Genomic DNA, 27,031 nt, shown 5'->3' on the forward strand with positions numbered 1-27,031 from the left:
AGAGTATTTATGTAACAGTAGGTATTATAACAACCAGATCCTCTATCAACAAAGAGGTTAGGATTTCTGGTCTGTTGAGGGATCCAAGTCAGCTTGTGACCAAGTGAGACCCTTCCCTGGTGCTATCCCAGTTACCTTTTTGGATGACTTTGGTCTCAGTCAAGTTGCTGGCTGGGTCATTGGGCCACTGTTCTGATTTCTGGAGCTGGCCACTGGGTTTTCCTGCAGGCCAAGTTGTACCTGGCAACTGTGGGCCTGCAGATTGGCACCTCTGGTGCTGGAACCGCTACTGCTGCTGCTGAAGCTGCTGCTGCTGGATCCTTTGCCATTGCTGCTGTAGCTGCCACGGCTGGATCCACCACTGCTGCCTCTGAAGCTGCCACTGCTGGAACTGCCACTGCTACCACTGAAGCTGCTGCTAGATCTGCCGCTGCTGCCAATGAAGCTGCCACTGCTGGATCTGCTCCTGCTGGATCCACTGTTGCTAGTGCCAGATCTGCTGATGTTGCTGCCAGACTCTGCTCCCGCTTGGGTCCTGCTGTCGGCTCAACTTGTAGTGGCCAGGTCCCGGGACCACTGCTCTGTTGCTGGAGCTGGGCACAGATGGTGGGGGAGAGAAGGGAGCCAATGCTGCTCTAGTTCTCTCACTTTTCCATGTGTTCTTCTACCCTGTCATCTGCTCCTTCGTTATTCGCTGCCACCCTCCATTCACGTTTCTAGAGTTTGCAGAGAGCTCTGGTATGAGTCAAAGCTCCCCTCACCTGGCTTTTCCTGTGGCTCGAGCCGAGCCTGGGGGCTTTCTGGTGTGCCATCACTACTGCGGTCAGGGGACCTGCCGGGGTCACTTTTGCTGGCCTTTGCAGGCTTTGGATGCTCTGGATCTCCTACTTGTCCGCTGCCATTTCAATTTCCTATACACCTCACATTTTAGTAAAAGTGTGTATTTTGCTGAGTTTTTTGGGTCTTTTTCCCCCTTAGGCTCTTTGGCATGGTACTTATGCCACCATCTTACTGGAAATCTGGCCTAGAATCTGTGATCCTTCTGAAGAAGGATTGGAGAAAGCTAGTTTTAAAAAGTGTTACTTAGGGCTGGAGAGATGGCTTAGCGGTTAAGCGCTTGCCTGTGAAGCCTAAGGACCCTGGTTCGAGGCTCGGTTCCCCAGGTCCCACGTTAGCCAGATGCACAAGGGGGCGCATGCATCTGGAGTTCGTTTGCAGAGGCTGGAAGCCCTGGCGCGCCCATTCTCTCTCTCTCCCTCTATCTGTCTTTCTCTCTGTGTCTGTTGCTCTCAATATAAATAAATAAATAAATAAATAAATAAATAAATAAATAAATAAATAAATTTTTAAAAAAGTGTTGCTTAGAGATTGAGGCCCAAAGAGAGGTCCAAGAGATGTCTCCCCACATGCCATCTCACCCTGATACAAGAAAGTAACTGGGTAGAAAAACAAAAAAAAAAACAAAAAAACAACAGTGTTGATGGAGACTGATCTACAGTGTGCCCTGCTGCTCACAGTCTAGCATGCTAACTAGACAGGTGTGCCAGGTGGGCAGGTACTGAAATCTGCTTTCCAAACCTACCAACCAATCAGGTCTTCTTGCCTGTAAAGGCTCTTGTCTTCTCTCTCTTGCTAACTCCACATGCTCAGTTCTTCTCTGCTGTTTTTCTTTTATCTGGCTCTGCTGCTCTGCTCTGTCTTTCTTTTCTAGGCACAGGGACACAAGCAAGTCTGGCTGCCCCCTCACCCAACCTGGTTGGGTGGAGAGGGGAGAGAGTGTAAACTCTTTTTTCATCTGGGTAACTAGTCTGCTTTATACTTTGTGGTAACTTCTTACTTTGATTTTGTGCATGATTTTCCTTGGGTCTCTAGTCTACCAAGTGTGTTTTTTCCTTACCCTCCAGATCTACCATGTGGGTGTGCTCATCATCTCAAGGCTTGCTACCTGTGTAATTTATTTAAACTGGGGATAACCACAATTGTAACTCATCATTACTCATTTCTCCTCTGAATCACCTGGTCTCTGTTTTGATATCTGTCCTCTCATTTTTTTTTTCCTTGAGCCTCATCTTTGTCTTCATAACTTCTCTAAAGACACATGGCAGATGCCATGTTGGTTCCTCATAAGTCTCCCCATATGGGTTCCTAGATTATACTTTACACATGCCAGTAGCTTTACTCTAATTTCTCTTTAAAAGTCTCAGTTTCTCTTAAGTCTATGTGTTTGTGGCTCTATTCCAGTTTTTCCCTTAAAACCTCATTTTGTCTTAAATAAACCCCACAAATTGTGATTTCCCCACAGTAAGCTTAACAATTTATAACTTATCTTTCTTGAGTCCATCTTTATTAATTATTAAATGTAGGGCAAAATCCAAAACATGGGGTTTATAAATTCTGGGAGAGCCTTCCTGAACTCCCAAATCTTGCATCCCTTCCATGTCACCTTCAAAAGCACTGGGGTTATAGACTTGCTATAGACTTGCACTACCTAGATTGGCTCATTCTTTTGATTCAAAAACATGGAGGGGTGGCTCAGCAGTTAAGGCAATTGCTTGTGAAGCTTGATGGTCTTGGTTCAGTTCTCCAGTACCCAGATAAAGCCAGATGCACAAAGTGCCACATGTGTCTGGAGTTTGCTTATAGGGGCAGGAGGCCCTTGTATGCCCATTCTCTCTCTCTCTCTTTGCAAGTAAATAAATAAAAATGGTGTAATGTTGGGGGGTAAAGCATAAAAGCCCCCACTCTAGTCCCTCCTGCATACTGGGTAGAAGGTCCTAGAGGACAAGGACAGAGTTCGTAACATGTTCTAATCTCCTTGTAAGCATAATAACCTGACTTCCTGGTAAGCAGACTAAATAAAATTTGCTGGAAGGAGAATTGTTATCTATGAATTCCTATGAGGAAGAAGTTCTTGCTTTATTATTGCTTCCTGTAAACAAACCACAGTTTGGTAGATCTATGAAGTATGATTTCCTAAAGGATGTAACGTAGCTTGTCCAACTATTTTAACTCTGAATCCAGATGCTTCATAAATTACTCACTCTGCATTGTTTGAGGTGACATTGGGAGCTCTTCCTTTTTCTGGTCCATAAGCTATGCTTCCATAGATGCTTCATGTCTCTTTCTGCCTCTTAAGGGCACTGATTGTATCTTTAAACTATCAGTAAGGCCCTTGAATTGAATGGTCTTTGAAGTAGATCAGATAGGGCATTCGGAAGGTTTGTATTTTTGTTATACACATTCTGGAAGGACCTATGTGTAAAAAATAAACTTCGAGACCTTGACAAATACCTATCTTGGTCTCCTTCTTGTGTCTGTTTGCCTCCCCCATTCAGGTTGGCTTCTCCCCGATTCCTTGTTCAACTCCCTGCTGGCTGGGGCAAGTGGTGCCCAAACGTGGGGCCTGGGGTATGAAGAAAAAACCTGCACGTCACTCGAGTGGACGGCCGTCCTGCCATTGGATCGCCACCCCACCAGGGGGGTGAGTGAAGATCTGCATAGAGGTCACTGCAGGCAGTCCGCGCCTGTAATACAGACCTGCACTGTGATCGATGCAGAAGAAGCCCGCCTGTGAAACTGATCTGTTTGAGGTAAGTGACAAAGTTTAGGCAATTAAAGTAAAGACTATTTAGTCAAATTTCAAGACACAAGAATTGCAGGTTTTCTCTTTCTACTTCTTTTCCTCCTTTTACTTTCGGTTGGTGCCCTCACGTGGAATTGCAACATAGCAACAGGGCAACTGAAGCCTCTTGGCCAGGGCTACCCTCTGGCATTGGCTGAGGGTCTCTAGATCCCTGTGCAAGTCCCGACAGCCCATTCAGGTGTTGGCAAAGACCTCCTATCTAGCCTCTCTTCCTATCAACAAAACTGGGTATGCAACAGCCAGTAAATGCTCTTAAGAGTGGCTGCCAGCTCTTAGAATTGCGGTTAGGCCCACGGGGGAGTCCCCATGCTGGTTTTCCGACCAGGAACATTGCCCTTTGATCTTGCCATTTCTCCTCTTTCCTTTTCTATCATGGGACAGACACTAAGTAAACAGGAACTTTTATCCAGGGACTTAAAGACTCCCTCAAGACTCGTGGAGCAAAAATTAAGAAAAAAGATCTTGTATGTTTTTTCCTCTTCTTAGAAGATTTATGTCCATGGTTTCCCCAGGAAAGGTACCATTGATGAAAAAAGATGGGGGATAGTGGGAGATTGTTTAAAAGATTATTATAACATTTTTGGCCCTGAAAAAGTCCCGGTTCAAATCTTCTCATATTGGAACTTAATAAATGACGTCCTTCAAGTTCACTGATGTCAACTGGATGTTTCACAAGTTGTTAAGGATGGAAAATTATTTCTTATAAATAACCTTAAACCTAGCCAACCCCCTCCCATACATGAACTAACTTCCAGCCATCAGGATCCTCAAGCGGCTACTGCTGCTGCTGTGGCAGTTCCCTCCCCCGAGCCGCCCTGACCTCCAGGCAAGCATCCCGGTGGCAACTCCCAGGCAAAGGTGCTAGGCAAGACAAATGATCCCCCTTCAGGGTGCCCCTCTCTCATTATTCCTATGCCCGAGGATGACCCACCGGCCCTTAAATCCATTTATCCTATTCTCTCCAAATCTGCAGTTACCCCTCCCCCTACTACCCCTTTCCCTAGATGAGGAATCAGTGCTAGAGTATGAGGCTGCCAGATATCACAACCCTGACTGGCCACCTCCCACAGCCCCCATAGCAGACCCTCCACCTTATCTTTACAAGCCTAAGTCATGTCACTTCTGTGCCCCTGTAACTCTTGATTGTGATTTAGAAGCAGTCATTCAACAGGCAACCCGCCAACTTTCCTGGGAAGCCTAATCACTAAAATCTCTCCTTGCAGTTAAAAAAGAAAAGGCCACTTTACTTAAACAACTCCATGACTTAAACCTAGAAATCCACTCTCCCTCTCGTGCACCTGTACAGCACATCAAAGCTAAAATCAAACAACCTAAGACTGTTCATGCGTTTCCAATAACACACGCCCAAGTGAAAGCAGGAGCAAATTCTTTAACCTGTTCAGCACCTAAGACAAGTGGGGCAAAAACAGATTCAGGGGAGGAAGGCTCTGAAGGAGATAAACACTCTAAATAATCCACTGATTCAGATGATGATAGCGAACCAGATGGGAACAAAAGTATTGTTATTAAGCCCCAGCAGTATCACCATTTAAAATTCAAACATATCAAGGAATTAAAAAGTGCCATTTCCTCTTATGGACCTACTGCTCCCTTTACCATGACCCTACTAGAGGCCCTGAGTGATAATTGGCTTTCAGTAAATGATTGAAAAATGCTTGCAAAAGTTGTCCTGACATGAAGGGACCTTTTCCTGTGGCCCAGGCCAAAGCAGCTCACTCTGTATATCACCTTAACGCTCAAACCTGTGTCTTCTTTTAAAAATCACTAGGGAACAAGCTTGTCAGATAGTCAAACAATGCACAAACTGTGTCACCCTCCTACCCATTCCCCACTTAGGCATAAATCCTAGAAGTTTAATTCCCAGTGAGGTCTGGCAAATGGATATAACACATGTTCCTTCATTTGGCAATCTTAAGTACCTCCATGTTACTGTGGATACCTTTAGTGGATTCATTTTCACCAGCCTCCATGCTGGAGAAGCTTCAAAAAATGTCATTGCTCATGTACTCAATTGCCTTGGTGTCATGGGAAAGCCCCAAATTATTAAAACTGATAATGGTCTTGGATATACTGGAAAAAAAAAATTCCAAAATTTCTGTCATTAATTACAAATTAAACATATTACAGGCATACCATACTATCCCCAGGGTCAAGGAATTGTTGTGTGAGCCCATCAAACTATTAAACATACCCTCCAAAAGTTAAAAATGGGGAATTTATATCCCATTAAAAGCTCCCCCCAAAACATTCTTCATCATGCTTTGTCTTAAACTTTTTAACCCTTGATGCTCAAGGAAAGTCAGCTGCTGATTGGTTTTGGCACACAAACACAAAAAATACCTTCACCAAAGCTATGTGGAAAGATCCTTTAACCTTAAAATGGAATGGCCCAAACCCAGTACTCATTTGGGGCTGAGAATCAGTATGCTTGTCTAACACCAAAGAAAATGCTGCGAGATGGCTACCAGAGAGATTTGTAAAACAGGCTGATGATCCTCCAATGACATCTCACATATCCAGGGAAGAAACAGTTCCCTGAGAAACTCTCCTTTTTTTTTTTCCTAACAGGACAAAGCTGGAAGGACCTCTACTTATTTTAATCCTCTTACTCACAATCGGACCTATTATTATAAATAAAATCATGTCTTTTATATGTCAACAGATTGATGCTACTAAGATGCTGCCTTTGCAGATTCATTATCAGACTGGAGCTGGTGGATTGAGGCGTTGCCACTGAAGACCTACCACCTGAAGCTGTCACTCTCCCTTGATCTTACATTCTGTACTTATTTACTATACTCTGTCCTCTACACCTCTGCTATTGCTGCAGTCTACTTGTCATGGCCAAATAGCTACCTATGCATATCAGCACACAATAAAGTGAGTGTGATAGGGACACCAACATGGGTGTGAGGCAAAGCACCGCAAGGGAAGGTCCCTTTCTGACCGTTTCTGAATTCCCTGAGAGAAAAACCTGACTTACATGGAGGTTGGTACCATAACTGCTATCATTAAGGCTGTGCCTCACTCTCTGGCCACATAGGCCTTGCCTCCCCTCCCCAAAAGGTACCAAGGGCCAAAGATTGTGGGAAAAAGACATCCCACGGGAGGAGTCCCTACTCACCCAGTTGGTTAATGCCCACCACTGCAAAGCGGGCCTCCCCCTCTTTTTGTATAAAAGAAGGGAGGAGATGTTGGGAGCTATGAACCAAACCTCAGCCATGTTGACAGAAACTGCCATATAGCAAGTTAAGTTTCTATTTCCTCATCTAATGATCTATTACCAGAAATGAAGGAGCCGTTATGCCTGGTGACAGCCTCTCCTGGTGCTGCTGGTAATTGATGAAGAAACAAAGAAATTACATTTAACCAGTAACCCTGTGATCTCTGGCCTGGTTATGATTCCTTCCCCCTACAACCCTATAAAAACCTATGTGTAAAAATAAACTTCGAGACCTTGACAAATACCTAGCTTGGTCTCCTTCTTGTGTTTGCTTGCCTCCCCCATTCAGGTTGGCTTCTCCCTGAGTCCTTGTTCAACTCCCCGCTGGCTGGGGCAGGGTCCAGCCTAGGCTGACCTAGAATTCACTATGTAGTCTCAGACTGGCCTTGAACTCATGCTGATTATTCTATGTCTGCCTCCTAAGTGCTGGAATTAAAGGCATTCATCATCATGCCCAGCCCTTATGTTTTATTAATTTGTGCATCTGGCTTCATGTGGGTACTGTGGACCCAAACTTGGACCTGTCATACTTTGTAAGCAAGCATCTTTAACCATTGTGCCATCTCTCCAGTCCTACAGCATTTTTTTTAAATAAGCAAAAACAGCAATAGCAGTGTCCTTTGATTTTGTTTTTCTGCTACTTCTCCTGGGTTCAATTCTGTTTCTCCTTAAAGGTATAAATTGCAGTACTATTCCTTATCATGGACAGATTAAATATTCCCTGAAATTCCTATTTGAGCTCCTAACTCATAGTCTAAGTATATATGGGGATGGTTACCACATGGAAGTCATAAAAAATTGAGGTCATAAACTTGTGTTTCTGATACAATGGGACTAGAACCTTAATCTCTCCAAGTATCCATTGTTCACTGAAATATGAGAATAACTACTCTAATATTTGTGAATGTAAATGAAATGATATACATAAATAACCTTGGGCAGTCCCTACCACATAACAGGTACTCAGTAACCATGAATGGTAACATGCATGGATTAAAATGGCAAAATTTTTCTATTTTATTTAATATTCATGAATATAAAATTCAACACATAGAAGTAGTGATGAAAAACACTCTGTACTTCCTCAGAGAAATAGTAGAAAGATTTTACATTGGGTAACCTACTCAATTATCATGTAGTAGGTCACCTCTGACAAAAAGCACGTGCTGTTTTGCAGCATGAATGTGTCACACTTGTCATTGGTCTCAATGAAGAAGAAAATTTAGTCCATTTTAATGATTTTGTTCCATATTTTAGTCATTACTGGACAATTATTTTGTCATAAGCAGTATGCTCTATAGGCAAATCTGGCTTCATGAGATTAAGAAACTAATTTTCTCCAATGTGGTTTGCCTAGCTTGTACCTTCAACTTATGAAAACACATTTCTTAGGTGTTCTCTTTGGGAGTAAATAATTTTCCACACATTTTCACTGTTCCTACCCATTGAAACTCCATTTTTCCCATTAGCTAGCTAACTAATCCACTTAAGGCTTTGCATATGGCATATCCTCATTAACTGTTTACACTCATGTTTATGATCTAGTCTTTTTCAATGGATACAAAATTGACTATAAAGTACTGTCTCAAAAAAATACCAGACACACAGAAAGTACTATAAAAACAAACACTGCTGAATAGCAGATGCATTTTAATTTTTTAATCTCAGCTATATCTCTTTGTTCTCAAGGCTGCTTTGGACTCTCATAAATTGTGCTTGTACTATGAGACCATAGTTATTTGATTTCCTCTCCTACTAGAACCTAAATTTTAGGAAGTGTTCTTATTTTTTATGCCTAGCAAATCTCCTTATAACAGGAGCCCAAAAATGCATTGAAAATGAAAAAAAAAAATGGCTTAGTGAAAATTCAAGTAAACATTCAAATTTTCTAACAGTACTTGTCCATAAATCTCTTGAGATAAAAAAAATCATCTATGATCATGTGAAAATATGTGTGACAACACCTAAGTTGCCCAATATATGTAAATTTCCACTATAATCTTTGTTATTGCATTGAGAGTATAGGTTTCAATTCCTCATGCTATGAAAGGAGATCCATATCCTTTGGATGTCTTAAAGGAAGAAAAACCGCAGAAGGATTTTTTGTTGTTGTTAGATAATAACTATAACATCCCAATACACGTGCGATCCTTTAATCAATAATATGATTTCTTTATAATGTGATTCAATTAATTGCTCATTTTAGATTTTATATAAATTAAATATAGACACAGTAAACATGTATCAGTGAGGACTGAAACTGATACCTCTCCATTATGTTCACTGAGTTAAATAACACTATGCACTGCACTGAAAGGCGAAGAAGACACGTAACAGAAGCTCATTTTTCTTTCATTTCTATTTAAGTTAACTCTCTTAGGGAGTAAATCAAATGAATTAAAACCCATAAGAACTCCGAAAATGATGGTATAGTTCAAATCCTATAACCAGCTTTTCTGTTTTTGAACATTTTTGATTTTTTTTACTGCTAACATTTATATATGTATATAATGTATTTTCATCATAATCCTCTCTCATTACCTTCTTTTGACTCTTCATCCCATGCCATTTCCACTGAGACCCTTCTTCTTCCAAGTGCTTTGGTAAATAACCCCTCACTCATGTCCATGCTATCTTTTCATGTTTGGTTTTCACAGTGTAGTCTCAGGATGGCTTCAAATGCATGACAATCCTGTTACCTCTGCCTCTGGAGCACTGGAATGAAAGGCACGCACCACCACACTGAGCCCTTGCTATCTTTTCTTTAGTAATGATTGTCAGACAGTTGGCAGGTTAATTAGTTGATAAGGAAATGTTGGCTAAAGTGGAAGCAATCCATGATCATTTGTGTTAATGACAATAAAAGATAATCTAGTAATTATATTCTTTGGAAGATATTGTTATTATTGTCAAATATTATAGCTTTGTAGCGTACTTTGATGGTATTTTGAAATAGACAGTAGTTCAATTATTAATAAAATCACACACACAGTGATGAAAAAGAATGTAAACCATATATTTTACAATCTGGCCAAAGTCTCTATAATATAATGTCTCCTCATGAAATGAAAAAATTTAGCTGTGATATTGAAATCTTAGGAGAAATACTGTAAATTCACTGCAAGAGGATTAAGATTAATCCTGAAAAAGAAATGTAAATTAAACCACAAAGGCACTGCTTAATATTAAATTGAGCCAGGAGGCCTGTCTTGCCTCTTCTGGCACATGCCCTTTTATATCCTTCTCCCCATCCTGATTCTGCCCTCATGCCCTGTGCTCCTTGTGCCCTGAGAGTTCTGGTTGAGCAGAATGTTATGCAGGTGAGCACTAAAATTTGTTCTTCATCTAGACTATTTTTTTTTCCCCCTGGCAGGTTCTTGCTATAGTTCAGGGTGACCTGGAATTCACTTTGTAGTCTCAGGGTACCCTTGAACTCAGGGCAATCCTCCTACCTCTGCCTCCCAAGTTCTTGGATTAAAGGCATGAGCCACCACACATGGCAATCTAGACCTTTTTAAAGCTAGAAGATCCTATTTGGGAAAAGGATCAAGATTGAAGTTATAGAATAAGGGATAAACATGGTCAAAATGCTGTATCTATACAAAAACATGTTACAGTGAAACCAATTATTTTATCTAACTAATATAACATATTTTACATAGCTAATAAACAAAATAAATAAAAATAGAAGTCTCTCACACTGAGTAAAGAAAGGCTGCTAAAAAAAAAAAAAGACAGCTTCTGCTCTGTTAAAAGAGATGCCTGTATACATGTATATGTTATTCAAGGAATAATGATTCTAAAATGCCTAGTGTTACAGGACCTCTACTATGTGACAGGTTACATAAGGAACTGTCCAAAATCAAATATTTGTAGAGGAACAGCACTGTTACTATTATTTTCTCTTTTAAACTTATAGACCTTATGAAAAGTCTGAGAGGACTTCATAGTCCAGTCAAGTGTCTTGAATATTAAATGGTCCCTATAGGCTTGTATAATGAATTCTTATTTTCCAACCAATGGCTCTGTTTGGGAAGGTTCTGGAAACATTAGGAGATGAGAACTTGGAGAAAGTAGGTAACTAGGGTGTTGCAGTTACCTTCTAATTTCTGGAACAAGACACCTGATCAAAAGCAGCTGATGGAGGACAGGTTTTATTTTGGCTTATAGTCTCAAGAAGAAGCTTCATCATGATATAGGAAAGCATGGCATGAGCAAAAGTTAGACATCACCTCTGAAACAACAGGTGGAAAACAGCATTATGATAGTGACAGGGGAACAGGCTATAGCACTAGGTCTGCCCCCACCAACACACCTCCTCCAGGAAGGCTTCACCTCCCAAATTGCCATACACTGAGAACCAAGCATTCAGAACATATGAGTTTATGAAGGACATCTGATCCAGACCATCATATAGGGCATCACTTTGAAGTTTGTATCAGTTCTCCAGTCTCTTCTTTCTCTGCTTCCTGTTCCTTATTAAATGAAGGGTTTTTTTTTGTTTTTGTTTTTGCTGTTTTTAGTGTTTTTTTTTTTTTTTTTTGAGGTATGGTCTCACTATAGCCCAGGCTGACCTGAAATTCACTATGTAATCTCAGGGTGGCCTTGAACTCACTGTGATCCTCCTACCTCTGCCTCCAGAGTGTTGGGATTCAAGGCATTTGCCATCACACCCAAATGAAGGTTTTTCTGGCCAAAAATCTCCCATCAGCTGGGTGTGGTGGCACACTCCTTTAATCCCAGCATTTGGGAGGCAGAGGTAGGAGGATTGAGTTTGAGTCTACCCTGAGACTACATCGTGAAATCCAGGTCAGCCTGAGCTAGAGTGAGACCCTACCTCGAGAAACAAACAAAACTCCTGCCACCATAATGCTCTACCCAACCACATGGAGCATGCCACCAAAAAGGGAACTTTTGGTAAAAATAAACCCTCCCAGAGACAGTCAGCACATCTAGTGCCAGAAGGTGCTATATGGGTGACTGGGGGAAAATGAGTAATATTTGTCCAAGCAACTCATGGTCTAACCTACTTAGCAGCAAATAACCTGTTGTGATGCTCATACAAGTGCAATAGTGGCACACAGCCATGGTGGGAAACCAACTGCTCTTGATTTGGCTAACTGATCCCCTCAGTGGAATGAGACTCATAGCTGGATCTGGACAACAAGTCAGAACCATATCCAAACATGAGACTGCTCTCCATTATCAAGCTATCACCAATTGTGGGCTACAAGCATGCCTACACCTATTAAATTGTCTATAAAAAATAAAGATTATCCCATTTGTCTGGCGCTAACTTTACTCTCCTTTGGAGAATCTGCTTCTCTTTTACAGATAGATGCGGATCCTAAGGAAAGAACCACCTCATCATACCACAAAGGGCTCCAGCCAAAACTAAGAACAATGGGCAAAACAAGCAAGGGTGCTGTTTTCTTGGTGAAATGGGTACCAGCACAAGGGGGAAGGAGATTGATACAGAGAACAATCAACTCCTACCAAATCAGAGATCCAGAGACCCAGTGGCCTCCATCACATCACTGAAGCCGACCAAAAATGAACCCAACATGGCTCAGGGAAATTTTGCTGAAGACAGGGCAGAAAGAATGTCAGAGCCACATGTTGGGTCATGATATGCAGAGACATTTATCCTACCCATAACTGTGGGCTAATTCCAGAATGCATGACCCATATACCTCAACAAGGAGGGGTCAGGGGGAGGGGGTAGTACATGGATGAGCCTAACAATGGTATCAACTTGACTGTAATCAACTGAGTGTAAAACTAATTAGTAAAAAAAAAAAAATTGATTAATTTTTTTTTAAAAATAAATAAACCCTCCATCCCTTAGGCTGTCAGGTATTTTGGTCCCAGAAATAAAAAGTCAAACACATGTATACAGACCTCATATTTAGTGGTTTGAGGGGAACTATGCCTTCACAAGAGCCCTTGTTTCACATGTAGCTTAGCAAGGAAGCAGGTTGCCAGAGACAATTGACATAATGTGTTAAAGTGGTCTGTGGGGCTACAGAAGGGGCTGTGGCATCAGTTAGGTCTTCAGCATTAGCTAGCTTTCTGATTCTCTCAGGAGTGGTTAAATGAGTCCTAGGCATAGAAACAGAAGCTGATGCGTGTCTCCTGCTGTATAGTACATTGGTTGAAACAGCTTTCACTCCAAATGAGAGTAATCCCTAGGTAGAAAAGCTGTTGTGGAGTAAGAAAATTAAGTTTTCTCTTTAGGTTTTTTAGGTACATAATCATATTCCACCTGGCCTCTCCACACAATGGATCATTAGGGTGCAGTGTTTTGGTTAGGATATAATAGAGAAGAAATAAAAAGTGAAAGGAAAGCAAAAGATTTAGATTCTAAGTTACAATATAAAATGCAAAATCAATTATTATTTTGAGAGAAGACACCAGATACTTTTATTCTTAGTTTTGAGCATATCAAGACTTAAGATAGAGGGAAGTTCTGTGCACTTTGGCCTAATGGGGAGTGACAGATAATTTAGATTAGTATTAAAAACAGGGAAGTAGGCAGGTATCCCACAAATCACAGGAACAAAGTAAACATAGAGAACATAGTCAAATACCTGAAATCTTAGATAGTCCCTTATCACAAATATTTTAGAAGGGAAGTAGGTGTGCATGGAAAGTTGCCACCAGGAATTGCCATAATGTGGTGGAGAATGTCTGGTCTGACACACTTGGTGACCACATCAGACCTTCAAAAGGTAATGCACACAGGTGAAGAGAACCCAGCACAGCTGGGCTGCTTCAAGAAGTCCCAGACCAAAACTTAAATCCTTAGGAGAGCCATAAGCAAGTAGAAAACAGAATGACTAAGGTTAGCCAATACAAGAGAGAAAGATATTAACCCTCATTGTCTTCTGTCTAAAAAAGAAAAGTAGGTAAAATGAGAATATTTGAAAGAATAAAGACATTCAAAATAATAAACAAGAATCATTTTAAATCAATGGTTAGCAAAATATGTGCCTAGTGGACAAATATAGTAATTGCTTATTTTTAAAATAAGAGTTTACTGGGGATAAACAATCGCTATGCTTATCCATTCATAAATTGTCAAGACTGCTTTTGTGCTACAGCAACAGAAGAGGAGCTACAAAAGAAGCTGAGCAGAAGGATTTTCTAGAGAAGTGGAGCTCATAGAATGATCTATCTGTCACCTATCAATCACTTATCACCTATATATCTTTCTGAGAAGGGATTTGTTAACAATTATAGAAGATGACAAGGATGCTATGATGTGGAGCAATCTAAATCCAAGCCTGAGAATAAGGGTTGCCAATGTTGTCAATGTTCAATATATAATATTAATATTTATATTTATCCATCATTGACCTATGGCCTGCAAGCACAAAATAATTACTATCTTCTATAGAAACAGTATGCAACCCTAAACCATCAGGTTAAATTTATTTTTAAACTTAATGTTTATTTATTTACAGTTGATGTTTGATTATTCATGTGGAATGCCAGGGTAGTTTGATGAACCAACTTTACATTTTATCTTTACATGCAGTTAAATCTACATTGTTAGGTGTTGGTTATATATGCATATACATGACCATCACAGGTAGTCATGGAATAATTATATTATGAGTAAATGAAAACATAGTTCCATGCTTTTCCTCAATAATGGCAGAACTGACCACACACAGAGAGAAGCAGTTAATAGATTCATGGCCTCACACAGGTACTGCTTCTTTCCTTTTGATGAGCTCCAAGATTTATTATTTTCAATGTGGTGTCCTGGAACTGAAAGCCAAAAGGGCATTTTTATTTATTTATTTATTGTTTTAGTTCTAAATAGTCAATGAAAAAAATCTAGGGTATTTTCTAGGTCTAACTCCAGTGGTGAGATGCCAGAGGAATGCCTCATTGGTCAGGCAACATCATGTTTGGCATAGCAACGCAATTCTCTAAAACAACATTCAGTTTAAGATCTAGAAATGCTGGTCACCTGCTCTTTTACAATAGATGGATGACTTAAAACCTGATCATGAAAAACATGCATTCATATGAAATGGCATGCATTAAATTTCAAGGTTTTGTTTAGATTGGTTTCTAGGTCTCTGAATTAGGACCTTAAAAACAAGGATTCTAAAAAAGGACGTCTTTGGGTTTCCTATTTTTCTCAGATCATTTTTAACTGGGATCTCTTTCTATCTTCCTTTATTTATTTCTATTTTCCTCAACCTTACTAACCTAGATACATTTCTTGTGTTTACTTTATCATCTTATTTATGGTCTCAAATACAAGCACTATGATGAAGAGACGGGGCAAGATCAGAGTGCACACATCTCATTATTGTGGTAGCAGTCTGTGTATTTTCTTTGGATGTCTATTTATATCAGGAAAAAATCCTGGCAGATACTAGTTCCTTTACCCTCTGTCTCCAAGCAGTTCTGTCCTGAGTCCTAGAGTGAAGGATGATTGCTGCATTTCAATAGCCTGATACAGTGGAGAGGGTTCTTTTTTTTTTTTTTTTTTTAAAAAAGTTTTAAGTACAATATACAGCTTTCTTATTGTTATTTGCAACAATTTATTTTTAATTCTGCCTGTGACTGGAAAACATTTGGTTATTCTTCAAAGAAGTCTTTTCATATACTTGAAAAAGAGTTATTGACTTTTAAAAAAATGTTTATTTGTTAAATTTTTTGTTTTTTCGAGGTAGAGTCTCACTCTAGTACATGCTGACCTGGAATTCACTCTGTAGTCTCAGGGAGGCCTTGAACTCATCCTCCTACCTCTGCATCCCAGGTGCTGAGATTAAAGGTATGCACCACCACACCTGGTTGTCCTTTCTTTAATAGCAATCTAAGTTGATTTAACACACCTCTTCATAATAACGTGCTGCTCTTTAAATACAAAGCTGGGGCTGTTGGATTAATTTTGTTTTCTTTTATGGGGCAGGTGAACAGTCACATCTTACTTTGTCACATCTATCTTACTTAACTCTGGTAGATTGCTTATGGATTTTAAAGCTGCATGGGTTGATCTCAGACTGCAAGAATGCTGAGGTAGTTTATAAAGTCTTAGGATTCTGTTTTCTGTGTTAGTCTGTATATGTTAAGTTTATTTTAGAAGATCCAATAAGTGCTACATTCCTTTATTTCTAAGTCACAAAATAAAAGTTCATATATTTTTTTAGAAAACTAAGACAACAATTGGCATAAATTATTAACTAACTATTCTGTTAGGCAAAAGTTTGTTTTAAATGATAGTTTACTGACCATCTGGCTACCACATTTATTTAAGAACTCAAAACTCTTACCAATGACATAAGAAGATAGTAGTTTTTAGAAGAGAGTATTAGAGAAATATGCATGTTAAGATAACATATTGTATAATTAAAAGACAAAAGGGCTGGAGAGAAAGCCTATCAGCTAAGGCACTTGCCTGAGAAGCCTAGGGACTCAGGTTCAATTCCCCAGCACCCCCATAAGCCAGGTGCACATGTTGGCACATGCATCTGGAGTTTGTTTGCAGTGGCTAGAGGCCCTGGAGTGCCCATTCTCACTCTCTCTATCTGCCTCTTTCTCTCTGTCTTTCAAATAAATTAATAAAAATGTAAAAATGTTTAAAAAGACAAGCTGATTCATTTTCGAAAATCATACTTTAAGAGAGATGTAAGATCATAAAAATACAGCATTTAAAAATATTCTATTTATGAGAAAGAGAGAGAAAAGGAGAGAGGGATGGAGGGAGAGAGAGAGAGGAAAAGAAAGGGAAAATGAATGAGAATGGGCATGCCAGGGCCTCTAGCCATTGAAACCCAATGCATGCACCACCACCACATTCTGCATCTGGCTTATGTGGGTAGTGGGGATTTGAACCTGGACCCTTAGACTTCACAGGAAAGCACATTAAGCACTAGGCAATCTCTCCAGCTCATTTTTCTCTGTTTTGAAAAGACTTTACATTTAGCAAGAACATGAACCAAGAAAATGTCTAGCTAAGTGAGAGATGTCCTAACTCTTACCAGAGTCAAAGTCATATATTTGCCAGATTTGCTAACTTATTGAATAAATAACTGGTTAATAACACTGATGTGGAACATTTTACATGTTCATGTTGATCTAGCAAGTAAAGAAGATAAACTGTTTCCCATGGCAGACACTATAATAAAGTCAGGGAAATATTTTTTAATCTTATTTTATTTTTTCTCATTTGTTAAAAACATTATCAATGATTATAAAAAATATCCCATGGTAATACCCTTCCTCTCACCACTTTCCCCTTTGAAACTTCATTCTCCATCATATCCCCTCCCCATCTCAATAAGGCTCTCTTTTATTTTGATGTTGTGATCTTTCCCTTCTCTTATGATGGTCTTGTATAGGTAGTGTCAGGCCCTATGAGGTCATGGATATCCAGGCCATTTTATGTCTGGAGGAAGCAGGTTGTCAGGAGTCCAACCTTTCCTTTGTCTCTTACATTCTCTCTGCCACCTCTTCTGCATTAGACTCTGAACCTTGGAAGGTGTGATCAAGATGTTACTCGGTACTCTAGTCACTTCTTTCCAGGTCCATGATACCTTCTGAGTCGTCCCAAGGATACTGCCATCTGAAAAGAGAAGATTCTCTACCCAAAGTGAGAGTAGCATTAATACAAGGGTATGAATATTAAGAGAAGTGCTTACTGGGCAGTTTGATAAGCATAGTATATACATTTATCTTGACATCAGCAGATGTTATACCCCCAGGGATCATGACTACCCCTGCTTTAAGTTTTCAGTATCAGAGATGTATTCCCCCCCATGGAGTGGGCCTCCACTCCATTCAGAGGGTAATTGTTTTCTACCATGACAGGCATGCCACTATTGCACCCATTGGCTCATTTGGCCTGGCTGGCCAATTATAAGGCTTGCAGGGTCCACTGTTGAGTATCTTCACTGGTGGTATCTCTTTCTCCCATTGAACAGAATGTTGAATGGCTTCTTCCAGCTTTCTGTCAGCTGGTCTACATGGTGAAGGTTATCAGCCAGTTCCAGTAGGATTTCTCAGTGGCCTTGAAGCCTAAGTATGTGGAGTCTTCAGCAATAGGGTCTTATCATCTATTTGTTGTGGCAAACCAAGTGCCTTGGCAATAACCTATAATATTTTGGGGGCAATAGGGACCTCCCTGCCAACAACTCACTGGAAAGTATCCCATCCCTGGCACTGAAAATTTTCTGGCAATGATCTATGGCTCCTGAGGGTTCCATTGTCCAAAGCTGGAGAATTCCATATGATTTATTTATATACTTTTAGATTTTGATTAGCCCTTGTAGTAGACAGATTCCGGTTCACTGAGATGAACTTTCAGACCAGGCACAGTTATGGAGGAAAGGATTTATTGAAGCTTACAGATCCAGGGGAAGTTCCATAATGGCAGAAGAAGCTGACCTGCCTTCACAGGACCAAGCAGAGAGAGAAATACAAGTCTAAAGGTCAAAAGCCACACAGCACACTTTAGGAACTCCAGCTAGGCACACTTTTCATATCTTTAGATTGAACTTGGAAACCCATTACAACAACTTAAGATCCACCCAGTGACATTGCCTTCAGCCAGGTAGCCAGCAGATGCAAACTACAAACAAAAAACTGAATATATTGGGGGCCATCTATTCTATTCAAACCACCACAGCCCTGCTTCCACCTTTCCTTCAGTCAAGCTCCTCCCCTGACCTCATTTGGGGCCTTTTTACCCCAGTTAATCTATTCTTCTACTTACATATATACAATACCAACCTAATAAGTACCCTCCTCCCTACCTTTCTCCTCCCTTTGTATCTCTTTTTTAGCTTACTGTCCTATGCTACTGAGTTTTTTCCTTCTCACACAGAATCCCAATCACCTGTAGTTAGGATGCACATATGAGAGAGAACATGTGGTGCTTGGCTTTCTGGACCTGGGATACCTCACTTAGTATAATCCTTTCCAGATCCATCCATTTTTCTGAAAATTTCATAATTTAATTTTTCTTTACTGCTAAGTAGAACCCCATCGTATACATGTGCCATATCTTCTTTACCCACTCATTAGTTGAGGGACATCTAGGCTGGTTCCATTTCCCAGCTCTTATAAATTGAGCAGCAATAAACAGGGTTGAGCATGTACTTCTAAGGAAATGAGTCCTTAGGGTATATGTCTAGGAGTGCTATAGCTGGGTCATATGGTAGATAAATCTTTAGCTGTTTTAGGAGCCTCCACACTGATTTCCACAATGGCTGAACCAGATTTCATTCCCACCAACAGTGTAGAAGGGTTCCTCTTTTTCCACATCCCTGCCAACATTTATGATACTTGTTTTCATGATGGTAGCCAATCTGACAGGAGTGAGATGGAATCTCAATGTAGTTTTAATCTGCATTTCCCTGATGACTAGGGACATAGAATATATTTTTAGATGCTTATACACTATCTGTATTTCTTCCTTTGAGGACTCTCTATTTAGCTCCATAGCCCATTTTTTAATTGGCTTGTTTGATTTCTTATTATTTAACTTTTTGAGTTCTTTGTATATCCTAGATATTAATCCTCTATCAGATATATAGCTGGCGAAGATTTTTCCCATTCTGTAGGTTGCCTCTTTGCTTTTTTCACTGTGTCCTTTTCACTACAAAATCTTTGTAATTTCACTTGGTGAGGGTGAATGATCTTTCTGTTATATTCTTGTATTCTTTTTGCCAATTGTTGAGAGTTTTTGCATCTATTTTCATGAGGGAGATTGGTCTGTAATTTTCTTTTGTTGCTCTATCTTTGCCTGATTTTTGTATCAGGTTGATGCTGGCTTCATAGAAAAGAGTTTGGTAGATTCCTTCTTCATCCATTTTGTGGAAAAGCTTAAGAAGCAATGGTGTTAGCTCTTTCTTTAAGGTCTGGTAAAATTCCGCAGTGAATCCATCTGGGCCTGGCCTTTTTTTAGTTGGGAGATTTTTGATTATTGTTCGGATCTCCATGCTTGTTATAAGTCTATTTAAGTGATTAATCTAATCTTGATTTGATTTAGGTAGGTCATATAAATCAGAGAAATCATCCATTTCTTTCAGATTTTCATACTTTGTGGAGTATATGCTTTTATAGTATGTCCCTATGCTTTCTTGAATTTCTCTGGCATCTGTTATGATGTTACCTTTTTCATCTCTGATTTTATTAATTTGTGTCTCTTCTCTCTTTCTTTTGGTCAGATATGCTAAGGGTTTATCAATCTTGTTTATCCTTTCAAAGAACAAACTCTTTGTTTATTTGATTCTTTGGATTGTCTTTTTAGTTTCTATTTCATTAATTTCTGTCCTAATCTTTATTATTTCTGCCCATGTGCTGATTTTGGGTTTGCTATGTTGTTCTTTTTCCATGGCTTTAATGTTAAGCATTCGCTCATTTACTTGTGAACCTTCTAATTTCTTAATATAAGCACTTAAAGCTATAAATTTACCTCCTGCACTGCCTTCATTGTGTCCCAGAGATTTTAGTATGCTGTGTTCTAATTATCATTTGACTCTATAATTTTTTTGATTTCCTTCTTGATTTCTTCATAGACCCATTCATCATTTAGTAGTGTATTATTTAGTTTCCATGATTTTGTGTATGTTCTATAGCCTTTCTTGCTATTGATTTCTATTTTAATTCCATTGTGGTCAGATAGAATGTAAGGAATTATTTCAATTTTCCTGTGTTTCTTAAGATTTGCTTTCTGTCCTAATATGTAGTCTATTTTAGAGAATTTTCCATGTCCTACTGAAAACAATGTATATTCTGCAACATTTGGATGAAATGTCCTTTAGATATCTATTAGGACTATTCCTTCTTTGACCTCATTTAGTACATCCAAAATCTCTTTGTTTATTTTTTCCCAGAATGACCTGTCAATTGATGAGAGTGGAGTGTTGAAGTCACCCACTACCACTGTGTTTGGTGTTATCTGTGTCCTTAGTTCTAATAGCATTTGTTTGATGTATTTGTGGGCCGTAACGTTAGGTACATATATGTTTAGGATTGTAATGTCCTCCTGTTGGAGGGTTCCTTTCATCAATATAAAGTGGCCTTCCTTATCTTTATTAACTAATGTTGGACTGAAGTCTACTTTATCAGATATTAGGATAGCAACCCCTGCTTGTTTTCTAGGTCCATTTGCTTGAAACACTGTTTTACAACCTTTCACCCTAAGATAGTGTCCAACCTTTCTAGAAAGGTGGGTTTCTTGGAGGCAACAAATTGAAGGATCCTTCTTTTTACCCAGTCTGCAAGCCTATGTCTTTTGCTTGGAATGTCCTTACTTATCCCTCTATTTGACTGGATAGCTTTGCAGGATAAAGTGACCTTGGTTGACAGTTGTTATTTTTCAGAACTTGGAATACATCACTCCACATCCTTCTGGCTTTTAAAGTTTGTGTTGAGTAATCTGCTGTAATTCTGATAGGCTTGCCTTTGTAGGTAACTTGATTTTTCTCTCTGACTGCTTTCAATATTTTTTCTTTGGTTAATATGTTTGGTAATTTGATTATAATATGACGAGGAGAGATTCTTTCCAGGTTTTGTCTGGCTGGTGTTCTAAAGGTTTCTTTTATCTGCATTGGCACCTCTTTCACAATTTGGGGGAAGTTTTTTCTATGATTTTGTTGAAGATGCCAACTATGCATTTGGAGTGGAATTTTTCTCCATCTACTATGCCCTGAATTCTAATGTTTGATCTTTTCATAGTGTCCCAAATATCTTGAAATTCCCACTCATACTTTACTATAAGTTTGGCTTTCTCTTTGTTGGACTGTATTAGATCTGCCACCTCGTCTTCTAGCTTAGATATTCTGTCCTCTCCTTCCGGCATTCTACTCGTGAGATTTTTTACACAGTTTTTTATTTCATTAACTGTGTTTTTATTGCTAGTAATTCTAAGTGGTTTTTCTTTATTATTTCTATTTACTTATTTATGTCTAGTATTGACCTCTTTATTTCATTAAATTGGCATCCTGTGTCTTCTTTGCTTTCTTTGGTTTCTTCTTTGACTTCTTTGAACATATTTGTAATCATACTTTTGAAATCTTTCTCAGGCATTTCCTCTAACTCATTCTCATTGGAGGTCATTTCTGATGCATTAATACTTTTTGGTGGATTTATGTTGTCTTGATTTTTGGTATTTCTTGTATTATAATGTATATATTTTTGCATCTTGGATTATTTAATGATTGGCTATTCCAGTTAGTTGGGTACTATGAGATGTATCAATCAATCTGATGTTATATATCTTCAGGGTAGGAGCTTAAGGCTCTAGGTGTGGCTCTGAAGACTCTCAGAGTATCTGCAAAAGTGTCTGTAGGTGCTGGGTGAGCGTGCTATGAGAGTATTCAAGTATGCTAAGAGGAATGAAATACAGGCAAATTCTAAAATTTAACTATACAGTATACACATTCAGTACACAACAGCACAGAATATTTATCCAAGAGTAGGTATTATGACAACCAGTTCCTCTGTCTGTCCCTTAGGCTGTGTGGTGCTTCACCTACTCCCTTAATCCTGACAACAAGGCGGTTACGATTTCTAGTCTGTAGAGGGTTCCAAGTCATCTTGTGACCAGGTGAGACCCTTCCCTATTGTATATCAGAAGAGTAAACAAAGCCACTATAATCCAAGAAGCAACAAATAACAAGCACAAAATACAGCTTATTTAAGAATGGCAAATTTCACCGTGCGTCCAATTTAACATATAATTTATCCTGATATGGAAGATGCAATTAGGTTTATTAGCTGGGTACTGACCTGGTATAATCCCAGTACCTTTTGGGATGATTTTGGTCTCAGCTGCTCTCTTGATTGGGTCCGTCTTTGGTGCTCTGTCAGTTCAAGTAGGTGTGTCTGGGTCTCTGGACTGCTGCTCTGTTCCTGAGGGCTGGTCACTGTGGGTGGGGAAGTGGAGGTAGATGATGCTGTTCTAGTTCACCCCCTGTTCCACGTGTTCTTCTACCTTGTGATCTGCTCCTCCACTGTTCACTGCCATCCTCCTTTCACATTTCTTGACTTTGTGGAGAGCTCCAGTGTGAGTGGAAAATCCCCTTGCCTGGCTTTACCTGCAGCTTAAGCTGAGCACTGCTGAGGTGGTCTGGTGCACAGATCCACCTCGCCTGAGGCGCATCTGTCAGCCCATGCATGCTCTGGATGCTTTGGATCTCTCCTACTTCTCCACTGCTGTTTCAATTTCTTATACACCTCACTTCTTATTAAAAGTGTGTATTTTTCTTTTTTTCTTTTTTTTTTTCTTTTTGGCTTTTTCCTCCCTAGGCTGCTTTGGCATGGTACCTATGCCGCTTTCTTAACTGGAAGTCCCTCAAAAATTTTTTTTGAAGATAATAAAATCAGGTATAGTACCAGAAAGCGAGAGTTGCTAACATGAATAAGGTCATATTGGGATATTTAAGGCAGAACTTTAAGTTGCAAGTGAGTCAGCTTAACAACATCAAAAAAAAAAAAAAATGTAACAGAGAAGTACTGAAGGAAATGTTAAGATATTTTTGAATGGGACAGAATAATGTCCCTCTGTATAACTCTCTGTTCATTATTCTTTGCAAAGCAAACATCTCCTATGCCTTTCTATTGGTTGAAATTAAAACTTCCCATTTTGTGTCTTTCCACAAATCCCCAGTTATCCATTTTGAATCCAACCCATTAAAACTAATCTCTTTCAAATGTTCAAAAATACTTCAGTGGACCTGGGAAATTTCACTCATCCTTATTGTCTGGTAGTTCTCATAGAATATAGCTCTTTCCTACATTGAGAATTGTGTCATTTGATTTATTTGATTTTTCCACAGTGTCAGTCCTTTTGGACAACAGATATTGACAAAAGAAGAATCTAAACTGTTGACTATGAAATTGTGACTAAATCTTAAACAGATTCTATGTTTATCAAAGACTTTTATGAAATGGATGTCTCAGGGGAAAAAGTGAAATCACCTTGAAAACAGTGACAAAAGTACATTCATAAACAGTGAAGCAAGTCAAGCATGGTGGAGCACACCTATCATCCCAGCACTCGGGATTCTGAGGCAGGAGGTCTGAAAGCTCAAAGCCAGTTTTTGCTACCTCTAGAGGGTTGAGTCTTGCAAGAAAACAAAAGCAACTGGAAGAGCTGAAGCTGTGGAGTGAGCTGCTCTTCAAAGAATTTAAGTCTTTTGATCTTGAATTCAGTAAAGAGCTTATTGGCTTGCAGTTAATTGTCAGTTCTTAGCCTTAAACATTCAACAATTATTCATACTTGTTCAAATAGCAGGATTATTTTCCTTCTTGGCATTGGCGGCTATCTCCAAACCATGGTGGTTGAATGTAGAAACACACTTTGAATGTCTTACTTCAACAATGATAAAACATTATAAAGCTGAGTAGCATTAGCTAAGGTAAATGTAAGCACTTTGGTATTGCTTTTAGAAAAAAGAGAACAAAAAGTCACCTGGAATTGTTTCTAGATTCATATACAATCACCCACAAGCATTTTGGCAGCAATAAAATGTATATTAAATGTAAATAAGGGTATCTCCACATGCCCCTTGTAAAGAAGGCTCTGTCTACATTCCACTATTACTATGCCCTGTAATAGGAGGCTCTGAACCTGTGTCAAGTTCTATCAAACTCTTTTCCTATTTTATTTTATTTATTGACAATTTTCTTGCAAACTTTTAAGGAATATATATTACTAACATTTCTTAAATTGTTTCACGAAATAAAAAGGGAAAAACACTATAAAACTCATTCTAGGGCTGGAGAGATGGCTTAGAGTTTAAGGCCTTTTCCTGCAAAGCCTAAGGACCCATGTTTGACTCTACAGATCCCATATAAGCCAAATGCATAAAGATGAGGCAAGTGTGAGGCTGGCTGCACATGCCCACTAAGTGGCAAAAGTGTCTGGAGTTCGATTGCAGTGACTGAGGCTCTGTCACACCAAATCTCTCTCCTACAATGAATGAATGAATGAATGAATGAATGAATAAATAAATAAGTTAATTTAAAAAATTAAACTTTGCCTATGATTGATTCCACTATTATCCTGAAACCAAAAATGTGCAAGGAACTAACAAAAATAGAAAATTACACAACAATTTCCCTGATGTATATGCATATAAAATTATCAATGAAATATTTACAAACCAAATGTAAGAACACATTAAGAAGATCATACATCATGGTCAAGTTGGTTTCTTCCTATGATTGAAATATTGGTTTAACATATCTTAAGGACAGAAATCACATGAACTTCACAGTAGATTCAGAAAGAAAGTTCAACACATCTTCATGATGAAAGTTCTATAGAAGTTGGGAATACATGAAATATACACCAAAGAAATAAAAGCTAAATATCACAACTCTATATCTCCTGTTGAATGGGATAAAAGCTTAGAAACATTATCTCTAACATCTGGAACAGAGAAGGGTTCCCATTATTGCTATTCTTATTTATTATGATACTCAAATTCTTATGTACAGCAATAAGAGATAGATATACAATGAATAAGAATAGGAAAGGAAGAAATGAAATTACTAATGACACAATTCTATACTTAAAAGACTACAGACTCAACCAGAAAACTTTTGGATTTAACAAAAACTTTCAACAAAATCGCAGGACTCAAAATCAACATAGAAAAATCAATAGCTTCCCAATAGTGAACTTTCTGTGTCAGAAATTAGGAATTCACAGTAGATCCCCCAAAATAAGGTACCTAGGAATAAACCTCACTAAAGATGTGAAAGACCTGTACAAAGAAAAGTTTCAGATATTGAAACAATAAATAAGAGAATATAGTAAACTTTGGAAAGAACTTCCATGCTTCTTAATTGTGAGAATCAATATTGTGAAATGGCTGTCCTACAAAAAATGATCTACGGATTCAATAAAATTACAATCAGTTAGAATGACATTCTTCTCAGAACTAGAAAAATATCCAACAATTCATATGAGAGCACAAAAGGTCACAAATAAAGAATCTATCTTCAGGACTTCTGGCCAAGATGGCGACAACCTAGCTGCACTCCAAATACCAGGGAGAAAAAGGCAAGAAATTAAGGGCTAACAGGGTCTTTTTGCCAGTGGGAGGGCACAGAGTGGGGAAAAACAGGGAAGCACACATCCCCGCGCCCCAAACCCCGCCGCACCCTGCGCCCAGGGCTCCCCGGCATGACCCGGTGCTCCCCGGCCCGCACTCCCCAGCCCCGGCGCTCCCCGCAACACCCACGCTCGCTGGGCAAAGAAAGGCAAGAAATTAAGGGTTATCAGGGTCTTCTTGCCAGTGGCAGGGCACAGAGTGGAGAAAAACAGGGAAGCACGCATCCCCCCTGGAGTGGGTAGAATACCCCCACACATACAGCCGCCATGCGCCGCACCCCGCACCCTGTGCCCAGAGCCCTGCACCATGTTGCTGTGCTCTGTTTGCGTGACTGCCAGCCCATCGTGTGCCTGCCAGCCCACTGTGCTGACGCACGGGGATATCCGCCTTTGTGCTCTGATCGTGCGTGTTGGCCAGCCACACTGTGCTCAGTTGCCACGCCTGCAGGGGCGGCCTCTGCCTTGATTAAGCTGCTGCCAGACCCCCTGCTGCTGTGCTCCAATCGCTTGCCTGCCGGCCAGACTCTACTGTGTCCTGATCCCGTGCCTGAATCAGCTGCCTCTGCACTACAATTGCACGTGCAGTGGGCCCAGTCCCATAGCAAGGCCACACAAGTCCACACTGAGTCACTAGCACTGGCTCAGGTGCCATCCCCTACCTGTCCATCGCTACCCATCCCCCACTCCCCTGAGGCGGGAGAGCTCAGAGAGTTTGCAGGTCCGTATATTCCCAGCCAGAGTTTGGGCAGCTTCAGGACTTGCTGCCTCAGTCCGCTTCCAAACTAGAAGGCAGGCAGCTTTGGTGCATTACTGGGTGAGAATTCAGGCAACTTTGGCGCCCCTGTCAGGCTATACATAGGCGGCTTTGGAAAGAGAGAGCAAAAACCCAGGCTACTTGTAACTGTCCCAGGCTGCCTTGGATTATCATTAAGGTAGATCCCAGGCTGCTCCACCCACCTACCTGCCCACACACTGACATGGGTAGACCACAGCGCAAAAGAAATAACATGAAAAATAAAATGCAAGAAAATCCAGACAGATCACCCAGTCC

General features: G+C 39.8%; 1 protein-coding gene and 1 pseudogene across 3 annotated transcripts in view; one reads left to right on the plus strand and one right to left on the minus strand.

The window, feature by feature from the left end:
* Fut9 (fucosyltransferase 9) overlaps window positions 1-27,031 on the minus strand; it is a 267,934-nt gene that overhangs the window by 12,054 nt on the left and 228,849 nt on the right. Inside the window, exon 1 of one of the 3 annotated variants that reach the window (XM_045154541.1) lies at window positions 22,647-22,695. The exons of 1 other annotated variant lie outside the window; for it this stretch is intronic. The gene's annotated coding sequence lies outside the window, so the exon portion shown is untranslated. Of the gene's footprint in view, window positions 1-22,646; window positions 22,696-27,031 lie in introns of those variants that run through there. One more of the 3 variants, XM_045154540.1, reaches the window with a different exon arrangement.
* Window positions 26,248-27,031, plus strand: part of LOC123462303 — a 93,431-nt pseudogene continuing 92,647 nt past the window's right edge.

The sequence above is a fragment of the Jaculus jaculus genome, chromosome 7 (assembly GCF_020740685.1).
Source record: "Jaculus jaculus isolate mJacJac1 chromosome 7, mJacJac1.mat.Y.cur, whole genome shotgun sequence".
Taxonomy (NCBI): domain Eukaryota; kingdom Metazoa; phylum Chordata; class Mammalia; order Rodentia; family Dipodidae; genus Jaculus; species Jaculus jaculus.